The sequence below is a fragment of the Lynx rufus genome, unplaced genomic scaffold (genome assembly GCF_022079265.1).
Source record: "Lynx rufus isolate CCGP_SWC_20201006 ecotype Redwood Valley unplaced genomic scaffold, mLynRuf1.p SCAF_37, whole genome shotgun sequence".
Classification (NCBI taxonomy): domain Eukaryota; kingdom Metazoa; phylum Chordata; class Mammalia; order Carnivora; family Felidae; genus Lynx; species Lynx rufus.
The window spans coordinates 3,644,530-3,653,953 of NW_025814853.1; the positions used below are offsets into that span (position 1 = coordinate 3,644,530).

Below are 9,424 nucleotides of genomic sequence, written 5' to 3' on the forward strand. Positions count from 1 at the left end.
ATCACCTCCACGGGGCCTGCCTGCCTGGCTGTGCCCCAAACTGTAGATACCTTGCTTTACCAAGCACACCGTTGGGGGCAGATGTGATCCTCCCATCTGAGGATCTCAGCGACCCCCCACCCTGAAATGTCACCACACTGCTCCTTCCTGTGGTTGGGAGATTTCGTCCTCTGCATTATCTATAAATCTATCACGAGATGCATTCTTTCGTACTAAAAACGTCAGCAGTAGAGCTGGTGGGGGTTACTCGGTCTCAGCTTGGACGTCATTCTGTTGCCCTTCTGCTACCCGAGAGCCCTACATGCTCTGTGTGTCCAGGTCAGGGGGCCTCTGGAACTAGAACCGGCTTCCCCAGGGAGTGGCTCCTGAACCCTAACTGTGGAGGGGGATGGTGGTGCGGGCCAACAAGAAGGGGTGGCATGGAGCTCTGGCGCGGTCACCTGCTGTCCCTCACCAGATTATGCGCTGGAGAAGTGTTAACAAAAAGTGGCAGAATGCCATGTCTACTGGGATGGGGTTGCAGGCATCTGATACTCCTGACACGGGACCCTTGGGACCCCCCGCTGATACTCCCGACACAGGACCCTCTGGACGCCCCGCTGCCTGGGTGGCTATTTTCACCCTGTGGACACTATGAGCCCCACTGACAGCACCGGCCTCTCCTGGGGCCCTCGCCACGTGCTGACCAGGCCTGATCCCCTACCTGGCCCCTTTGTTCTGCACATTTGAAGTTGCCCTGGAGGTATTTGCTGCACCATCCAAACCTCTTCTCAGTGAAAGAGGCATAGGGAAAGGCCTCAAGCCAGCTGCGAGCAGAACTTTGGTCCTTTTGGGAATGGGTGGGGTTAGGTTAGGCTGGCTCAGCTCAGATTTAAAATGACAAGAAACAGACCCAAGACCTCGGAGTGCGGGCAAGGCAGACGGTGACCTGTAGCCTCCCCAGGGCCATCTGGGGGACAGTTATTTTTGCTGTTTGAGGTTTTGTACTTCCTGCTTGGACATTTTTGGAAGCACAGGAAACACATGGGGTTTAACTAAAGAAAGGAAAGTGCCTCCAAATCTTCTCCTTCCATGGGGAGTGTGCCTGTGGGGACCAGCCTTTCCACATGGGCGGTGGAGAGCAAGGCCCCGGGGCACAAGGCCGTGTTCCCCGCAGTGGAGCTGGGAGCCAGGGCGTGAGCCGGGCTTGCCCACCAAGCTGTCTGCAGCACGCCCTCGCAGTGGGAGCTGGTGATGGGGTCTTGCCTGGGCTCCCGTGAGAAGCAGAGAAGACCCTTCCTTGGAGGGTGCTGGAAGCAGCGTGTGGTGGCTGTGCTGCCTTTCCCTCCTGAAAAGCCTATGTGAGTGCCAGCTTGCACCCTGGGGCACTGACCATGAGCTGGGGCCCAGACAAAGGCCCGTCCCTCTCCCCACCTCCCAGCCCTGGCTTGCTGGAACACCAGTCAGCACAGCGGCTTCCCCCCTCTTGCCTGAGTCGGGGAAGGAGGTGCCCAAGGCTGGAGGTGGCCCTCGAGTTACACTGCAAGGTGGATTCACACTTGTAGGAGACTGCACAGAACGTGGGGTCGGGTGATGTGCGGGACATGGCTCCACGTTGGCCATGAGAAGTAGGTACCCAATGGCCATGGGAATGCTGTGCAGGACACCCCCCCCCCGGTCCCCCAGTCACCCAGGGGGACTTCCACGTGGCTGTCTGCTGGAGGTCAAAGTCCTGTTGAATGCCTCCTATGTGTAGATGTTGTAGCAGGTTTTTGGGGCCCGCAGGTGAGAAAGACACATCTGACTCCAGGAGCTGCAGCCTGGGCAGGGCTGATGTCACCCAGCCTAGCCCAGTCCAGCCGGTCAGCGCCTCCCTGACCACCACCTTGAGGATGGCAGTGTGGCCTCCCTCACGGGCAGGCTGGGCCAAGACAGCATCTTTGCAGGGAGGAGGTAGTGGGGGCTGGGGAGGGCCCAGTAGGTTCTGTGCCCCAAGGGCCTCCTCACGTCCCTGCCTGCACCCTGCCTGTGGTCGCAGGGCTCTGGGGGCCTGGAGACCCCAGGAGGGGTCAGGAAGGACTGTGGGTGGGCAGGCTGGGTGGTTGCCAGGACAGGAGACTGTGAATATTCAGAGCTGGTCACCCAGGGAGATGGCAGCCGCTCCGCCCGCCCTCAGCTGGGCTTGAAAAGAAGTGAGAACAGACGGAATTCAGAAGTGCCCACAAAAGGGCTTCCTGTCGACACCAACAGACTTCAACTCCTTTCTCCTCTACCCCCCTCCCCAACCCCGCACTGGCGCCGTGGCCATGCTGCATCCCCCAGGGTGACAACCAGGCCACGAAAAGAAAGTCGACCCCCTGGCCCCCAACCCTATGATTTTTTTTTTTTTTTTAAACTGGGTTTGAAATCCAGATCCTGCCTCACAGGCACCAGCGCCAGTCTGGAGGGCCCTGCGAGCTCCCTGCAGACTTCCTGCTGAAGGTCCAGGGGGACACCGTGGACGCCCCTCCGTAGCTTCCTGAGTGCCACACGGACTACACACACATGTGCACACATGCGCACACACGCGCACTACCCACACGATCATCCATGCACACGCACGCACATGACTACACGCTCCGGCATGTACACATGTGGATGCATATGTGCACACACAACACGTGTGCACACACACAGATACACGCACGTGCGCACACACACGCACAAGGCATGTACCCGCACACACACACCACACTCACACGATCATTCACGCACACGCACACACATGAATATACGCTCCTGCACATGCACATGTGGATGCATACGTGCACACACACACACAGCACGTGTGCACACACAGATACACACACACACGCACCACCCACACGATCATCCATGCACATGCACATGTAAACACCCACCTGCACATGCACATGTGGATGCATACACACACACACGACGTGTGTACACACACAGGTACACGCACACACATGCACAACACACATTCACTCACAAGGCGTGTACACACACGTGTTCACATGCCCAAGACGTGCACACACACACCTGTAACACGAAGGGGACAGAGACCCACTGTTGCAGGACAGGACCAGGATGAAGGGGAAATTGCTCTTTTTCCTCTCAGTTCCTCTGGCACAATGGATTTTTTCCCCAATAAGTTTATTCACCCTCCTGGTTAAGGAATATGACTGACAACATTTTCATGAGCTCTCTAGGCTTTTCCATGTCACTTCCTCATGACACAAAGCTGGCACACAGGTGGCTGCTCAGGGTCGAGGGGTTTGTGGGAAGGCAATGCACCCACAGGCATGAGCAGCAGGACTCAGGCATCCCCCACCCCCACCCCAACACACACACTCTCCACTAGAACAGATGCCAGCAGTTCCTGCGGCCACTGCTGCTCGGGGTTGAGCGGTCAGGACTGGACGCTGGAGGGGACAGAGGGAAGGAGCTGTCTGTGCTCCTGAATCACAAACGAAAATGGGAACCACACCCACCCTTTGGCCATGCATGCTCCACTCGGGCCACCCACAGCCCCTGTGGGGTCCATACTGTGCTTTCATCAAGTCCATTTACAGGTGGGGAACTGGTGGATTGAAGCAAGGATTGCCTTCCTCCAATAACACACACAGAATGTGCTGGAGGTTGTGGCGGACGCCACATCCCCATCTGCCCCTGATGCTTCAGGCACCATTGGATCTGCTGGATCACGCAGCCCAAGTGACAGAGCAGCTCAAACAGCAGCCTGGACCTGCCCCAGGGCCTTCTCGAAAGGAGCAGACTTTTAGCCCTTCAGTAAATTGGCTGGAGTAACACACTCAAAGGAGGAATATGTTGCCTCCCAAAGCCAGAGACCTATTAGTGTTGTGCCTCTTTCTTGGTTGCAGGCGGTGCCAGCTAACCCTTCACCTCGGAAGAGATATCTCCACGTGCCCCACCCGTCTGGACTCCTAGAAGTGTCACCGAGGAGGGAGGCCCCTGAATTATTGTTGGACTTATTTCCCGCCTCTGTCATGCAGATATCCTACCAGTAAGTCTAGAGGTGCTGCTAGTACGTCATCGGTATCATGGACAAGTGTGAGATCTTGTGGAAGGGAACAGCGATCGAGGTCCCTGTGAAATAAATTATGACATAGGGCTGGAGAGTTGATGTTACCCCGAGGTTGGACAGTGAAGGTGCACGTCTGGCCTTGCAGCTGAGAGCAAGCTTCTCCTGGGGCCTAGCGGGCATGGGTGGACAGACAGGCATCTCCCCAGGGCAGTAGCTGTACTCCGGGCACCAGGGTTGTGTTAATTTGCTCAAGAGATGAAAGTGCAGCCAGGGCAGCAGCTGCCACTGGGGCAGCCACCACCCAGCTGAGCTGACGATGGCCCTCTGTCACTCTCCAGGACCCTCCTGCACAGGCCAAATAGGGGAACCTGCACCATCCACGTCCTCGATGGTGGCACTAATCTCGCAATCCTTCCAGGAGTATGGGCTGCTTTGGGCTTACTCTTTTCCCAGTAGAGATGATTCTAGTGGCCCTACTTGGCCTTTCCCTCCCAAATAGGCCTCACTACACAGGTCTGGGAACCGGCGTGGGGACGTGGACAGCTGCTGGGTGTGTTGATCCCAATCAAGCATTCTGGAACTGGGGAAGTAAACACAGGGTGCATTCAGGGCCACACCAGACCCTCTGTGAGACAGACATGGGCTAAAACTCTGTGGACCACCTGGCCTCCAGGAGCCCCCACTCTGGCTGGACTACTGTGACTGTGATGGTCTGGGTCCCTTGGAGTCAGTGTCTGTTCAAAATCTGTAACTGGTGGTCCCGGAAAGCTCTGATTATTCCCTTTTCCCCAGAGCACAGTTCCCTGGATGAGAGGCCACAGAAGGTGAAGACCGGGGAAAGATTACAGTTCAGTGATGCTCCAGGACCTTCCTTGAGGGAACCCTGTCTCTCCCACTTCAAGGTGTTCTGTGTCTATAACTGGCTCAGGTCTGAGAATTGATGGAGGGGCCAGGACTCTGTTTTTTTATGATTAATGTCAGACTTTCCCACATTTGACCCAGAACTTCTCTGCTTAAGTAGATCAAGTGAGAATTCGTTGGGCTTCCTGTGTGTTTGACATCTAGCCTTGCCATGACCAACCAGCCAACACCACAGGTCTCTGTGAGTCCTTGTGACTGCTGCTTCCACTCTGCTGTCCACCCGGGGAACCACGCCCACCTTGCCTTTGGCAGGTGAGTGTCTCTGCCACCCCAGGATCCAAGTACTCTGTCACATTCAGGTTACTTGAGCTGGTGTGGTCCCCTCTGACCTGCATGGAGGGACCACAGAGTTCTTCAGGGTGCTAGGGTCACCTCACACATTCACTCCTCACAGCCTTGGGGGAAGCTGCATCTTCTGGAAGCTCCATGTAGGTGAACTGGTCTTAGATGACCGAGTCACTCCAACATCCCTAACCCTTTGGGTCCCTTTTTCTACATTGGACCAGGGCAGCTCAGGCATTTCTAACCCACTCACTGTGGCCATCTTTTGGTCCACGTTTCAGCCACCCAGGCTGTCAGTGCTAACCCTAACCCCAAACTGCAGTGTTAACACAGAGTCTCTGCTTGGTGAGCCCATGTCAACTGTTTTGAATTTGGCCTGATCCAACATTACCTTCCTTCCACTCTATCCATTCCCACACATTCTGTGCATAGATTAGACAACTCAGGTAGTTCTTTTGGAATGCAGCCCACTTCCTCACAAGGCACACTCTGAACCCCGTCTTCAGGGCCCGCTGAGACCTTGGTCATAGGTCTAGATGTAGAGGGACGTCTTGAACATTGTCATGCAGGTAGCTGCCTCAGAGGGGCCGTATGGCCCTTATGGTCCTCAGGCAGTGCAGGGACTGGGGTGTTCTGTGGGGTGCAACCCTAACCCTAACTGTGTGTGAGGGGCACAGGACTCTTCCCAACCCAGCACCTCATTTCTTGGGGCAAACTCACCACCCTGCCGTGCTCCCAGAGCCCATGCGGTAGAGGTTCTTGAAGAAGTGCTTCCTAGCTTCTGTAAGGGGTGCACAAATCAGGCCAGAAGAATGAGTCTGTAATGGAATCCAGTCACTGCCTTGTTGGCCTTGCCTATGGCATTTGGTGACCTTAGGTGCAAATGTCTGTAAGCCATGCCCATGATCTGGCCTTCCCCCACATTCACCAAGCAAGGTTCCAGCACCTGACCCTCCCCCCACGCCTGCCTGACTCCTCTCACCACTGTCTCTAAGGTTTGCCCAAGCACATGTGATTACACCCCTGGACCCTCCCCAGGCCCCCAGGACTCCCACTTCACATCCCACATGGGGCTCTGGAGGCCCTTCCTTGTCCAGCCTGAACCTCGGACCCAAGGAAGGTGAGGCCCACTTGGATTTCCCACCACCATGTCCGGACAGACTCAGCAAGCTGGCCACCACCTGTCCTCCAAGGCTGGCTTTGCCTGCTTCTCCTGGTTCTGGGTGGGGCTGCCCATTCAAGTGGCACCCCTACTGCAAAGGGATGAAGTCCTGCGGCTCACACTCAGCCCCTCCTTCAGGCAGCAGCCTGCTATGGCCTCTCTGCAGAGCTGGGCATGTGGAATGGAGACTGCACGGGTGGGAGCCAGCCCCCTCCCCACCCCTGGAGAGCCCCCAACGAGGGTATTCTATAGCAGTCCCTGCCTGCTCTCCTGGGCCGAGTCACTGTAGCGTGGCCCAGAGCTGACCCAGAGAGGGCTTGTCCCCAGGGCTCCCAGCTGGGCCCGTGGAGGGCAAACGTCGTCCAGCTGGGCAGTTCTGGGCAGGGCCTCCACCGTGGCCGGTCCACTGCGTCTTCCACCCCCAACCCTGGCCTGTGCCGTTGGCACTGAGGGTGGGACTCACCCAGTCCCCCGAGGCCCAGCTGGAGGGCCTTCTCCTTTTATTGGGGATTTCACACCTCATTCGCTTGAAAGCCTGGAGTCCTCACCTCTGTTTCTGCTCCAGACGCCCAGGTTCCTGGGCTCTCTGATGCTGACAGGCTATGGTGTGTGGGTGCAGAGGTCTGGGGCTGGATAGGATCCCCCCAGTCCCGCAGTATCACTGATACTGGCTGGGAATTCTGATACCAGTGGCATGGCTCAGCACCCTCCAGGGCCACCTGCCTGAGATGGTGGTCTCTGGCAACCCCAGGGAGCCCCCACAGGGCCGGGGCTCCCATGTCACCCAGACCCAGCTGTGTTCCTTACACTGCATGTTTTGGGGACAACAGAGAAAGTGCAAACTGGCACCTCAGTGGGCTTAGGGACCTTGTCTCCCTATGAAGCCCTGGGGCGGTGCAACTCGTGGTACCAGGACGGTGTCTTGCCTCACACATTGTCCTGGCGGCTGGCGACTCCTCAAGGGTGTAGGGGCAGAGGGTCATGACCTTTGCAACTTTCAAATGGTCCCGTGGAACATGTACAAGTGTGTGCACACAGAACACATGGAGATGTGCCAACGCCAACAGCTGCTAAATCAGAGTCTGTAGTGCTGGGTGGACACTCACACAGCCTCAGATTTTCAGAGGCTCAGTTGGGATGTAAAATGGTAACTGCTGTGTCAGACACCCCCCTACCCGGAAGGCAGCCGAGTCCTTTCCTCAGAGGCTGGTTCAACCAGGAGGTTGAGGTGGGAGCAGCCCCTGTGGAGCATGATGTGGAGGCAATGAGGAGCACCCACTGGAGGCCATGGGGAGCATTCACTGGGAGGCAGGGGAGCACCTACTGGGAGGCATGGGGAGCATCTACTGGAGGCCATGGGGAGCACCTACTGGGAGGCATGCAGAGTATGTAGTGGGAGGCATGGGGAGCACCTACTAGGAGGCATTGGGAGCATCCACTGGAAGCCATGGGGAGCACCTCCTGGAGGGCATGGGGAGCATCTAGAGGAATCTTATGGGAGTACCTACTAGGAGCACATGGGACCATTTAGTACAAGTGCCAAACTTGGTGCAGGGTGAGGATATGGAAGCTGAAGCTGGCATTTTTGTACAGAAGCTGGGTCTCTGGGTGAGGCCTCCGCCCTTGGCAACCAGGACCCTGCCCTCTGGTTGTCACCGCCCTGGAGCCTGTGAGTACAGGGACAATCCCAGCCCTGCTTAGGGAGCCTCCGTGACAGGCTGTGTGGAGCTGCAGGGTAGTAGAAATGCACATGCTGGGAGTCCTGTGAAGCTTGGCCTGAAGCTGCCCAGACAGAAGTGTGGGAGAGAGCCCGGAAGCCTTCCTAGAGGGACAATGCATAAGCATCGCCACCCGGGGGTGGGGCGGAGGGGGAGGGGTGCTAAGCTGTGACAGCAACACTCACCAAGTAGGTGGTGCACGGGTTTTGTGTACTTGGTACTGTGATTACCTGTCTGAGGCCTGAACCCAGCCCAGGAGTCCAGGGATACTCTGTCTTCCTTACCTGAGATTGTGTTCACCTAGGAGGGTGGGACACTGGCACCCTGGGGAAAGGAGGTGGGATTGCCCTCCACATAGGGCTGGGAAGATCCCCCTGTGGCTCAGAAGATGTGGGCCAGGCCAGAGTCTAGCAGGCAGGCTTGGGGTGGGGGTGGGGGGGGACCCTCAACAACACACTCCCTCAGGGCAGAGCCAGGAGCCATTGGACCATCGTTATTGCCCAGGTCCCTGCAGCACAGACTGGAGTGGACCGGGCTTGTCCAGGGCCTGGGGGCTCCTGCTAGCTGGGGCATGTCCTCCTTCCTCAGTTCCCGCCCCCTGTATACTGCCTCTCTATACCTTCTCCTAGACTAGCTCTAATGGTAGCCCTTCAGGTACGTAACTCCTTGAAGACAGAGGCTCAGACTCCCAGACCAGCCCAGGCCTGGCTCAGCACATGGTTGCTCAGAGTTCCAGCCTATGCGCACATGTGACCGGCCACACTAGGATCCACTGGGATGTCCAGCCGTCATGTCCACACCTCATACAAATTCACCTTCTACTGTAATTGGTCCCTCCTGAGTCCACCCTGTGAAGGTCAGGGGGCCCTCCTTCCCTTGGGGTGCTGTGCTGAGGGAATCCAGATGGACAGGTATTGCCACTGGTGTGATGGCTGTGGACTCACCACCCTGGGGCCCGTGGTCTGTTCAGGGCCAGGCAGAGTGAGATGCTGTCGAGGCCCGATGGCCCAAAGTGGCTGTTGTCAACAACAGTAATGGTGGGGTGCAGGGATAATCATATCACTGCAGCTAGCTTCCACTGCTGAGTCCCAGACCAACTCTGGGCGGCACTAGCCAGAGTCACATGCTGGCCAGTCGGCCTGGACTCGAAGCCCACGGCCAGCGTGTGGCCGTGTGGGCGATGGGAGGAGTCCCTCAGATCCCAATCCAGCCAGCTGCCCACGTTCTCCCTCCTACCTTTCTCTGCACAGACAGCAAACCATGCCAGCAAATTAGGTTAGGGAGGCGTTTAGGTGAGGGTTATAGGGTTGAGGC

General features: G+C 57.2%; 1 long non-coding RNA gene across 1 annotated transcript; it reads left to right on the forward strand.

The window, feature by feature from the left end:
- The first annotated feature begins 1,147 nt into the window (after window positions 1-1,147).
- LOC124522475 (uncharacterized) lies at window positions 1,148-4,914 on the forward strand. Its single transcript, XR_006964787.1, has 3 exons — window positions 1,148-1,340; window positions 3,864-4,006; window positions 4,820-4,914. It is a non-coding gene; the product is annotated as an uncharacterized LOC124522475 (long non-coding RNA).
- Window positions 4,915-9,424: the final 4,510 nt, after the last annotated feature.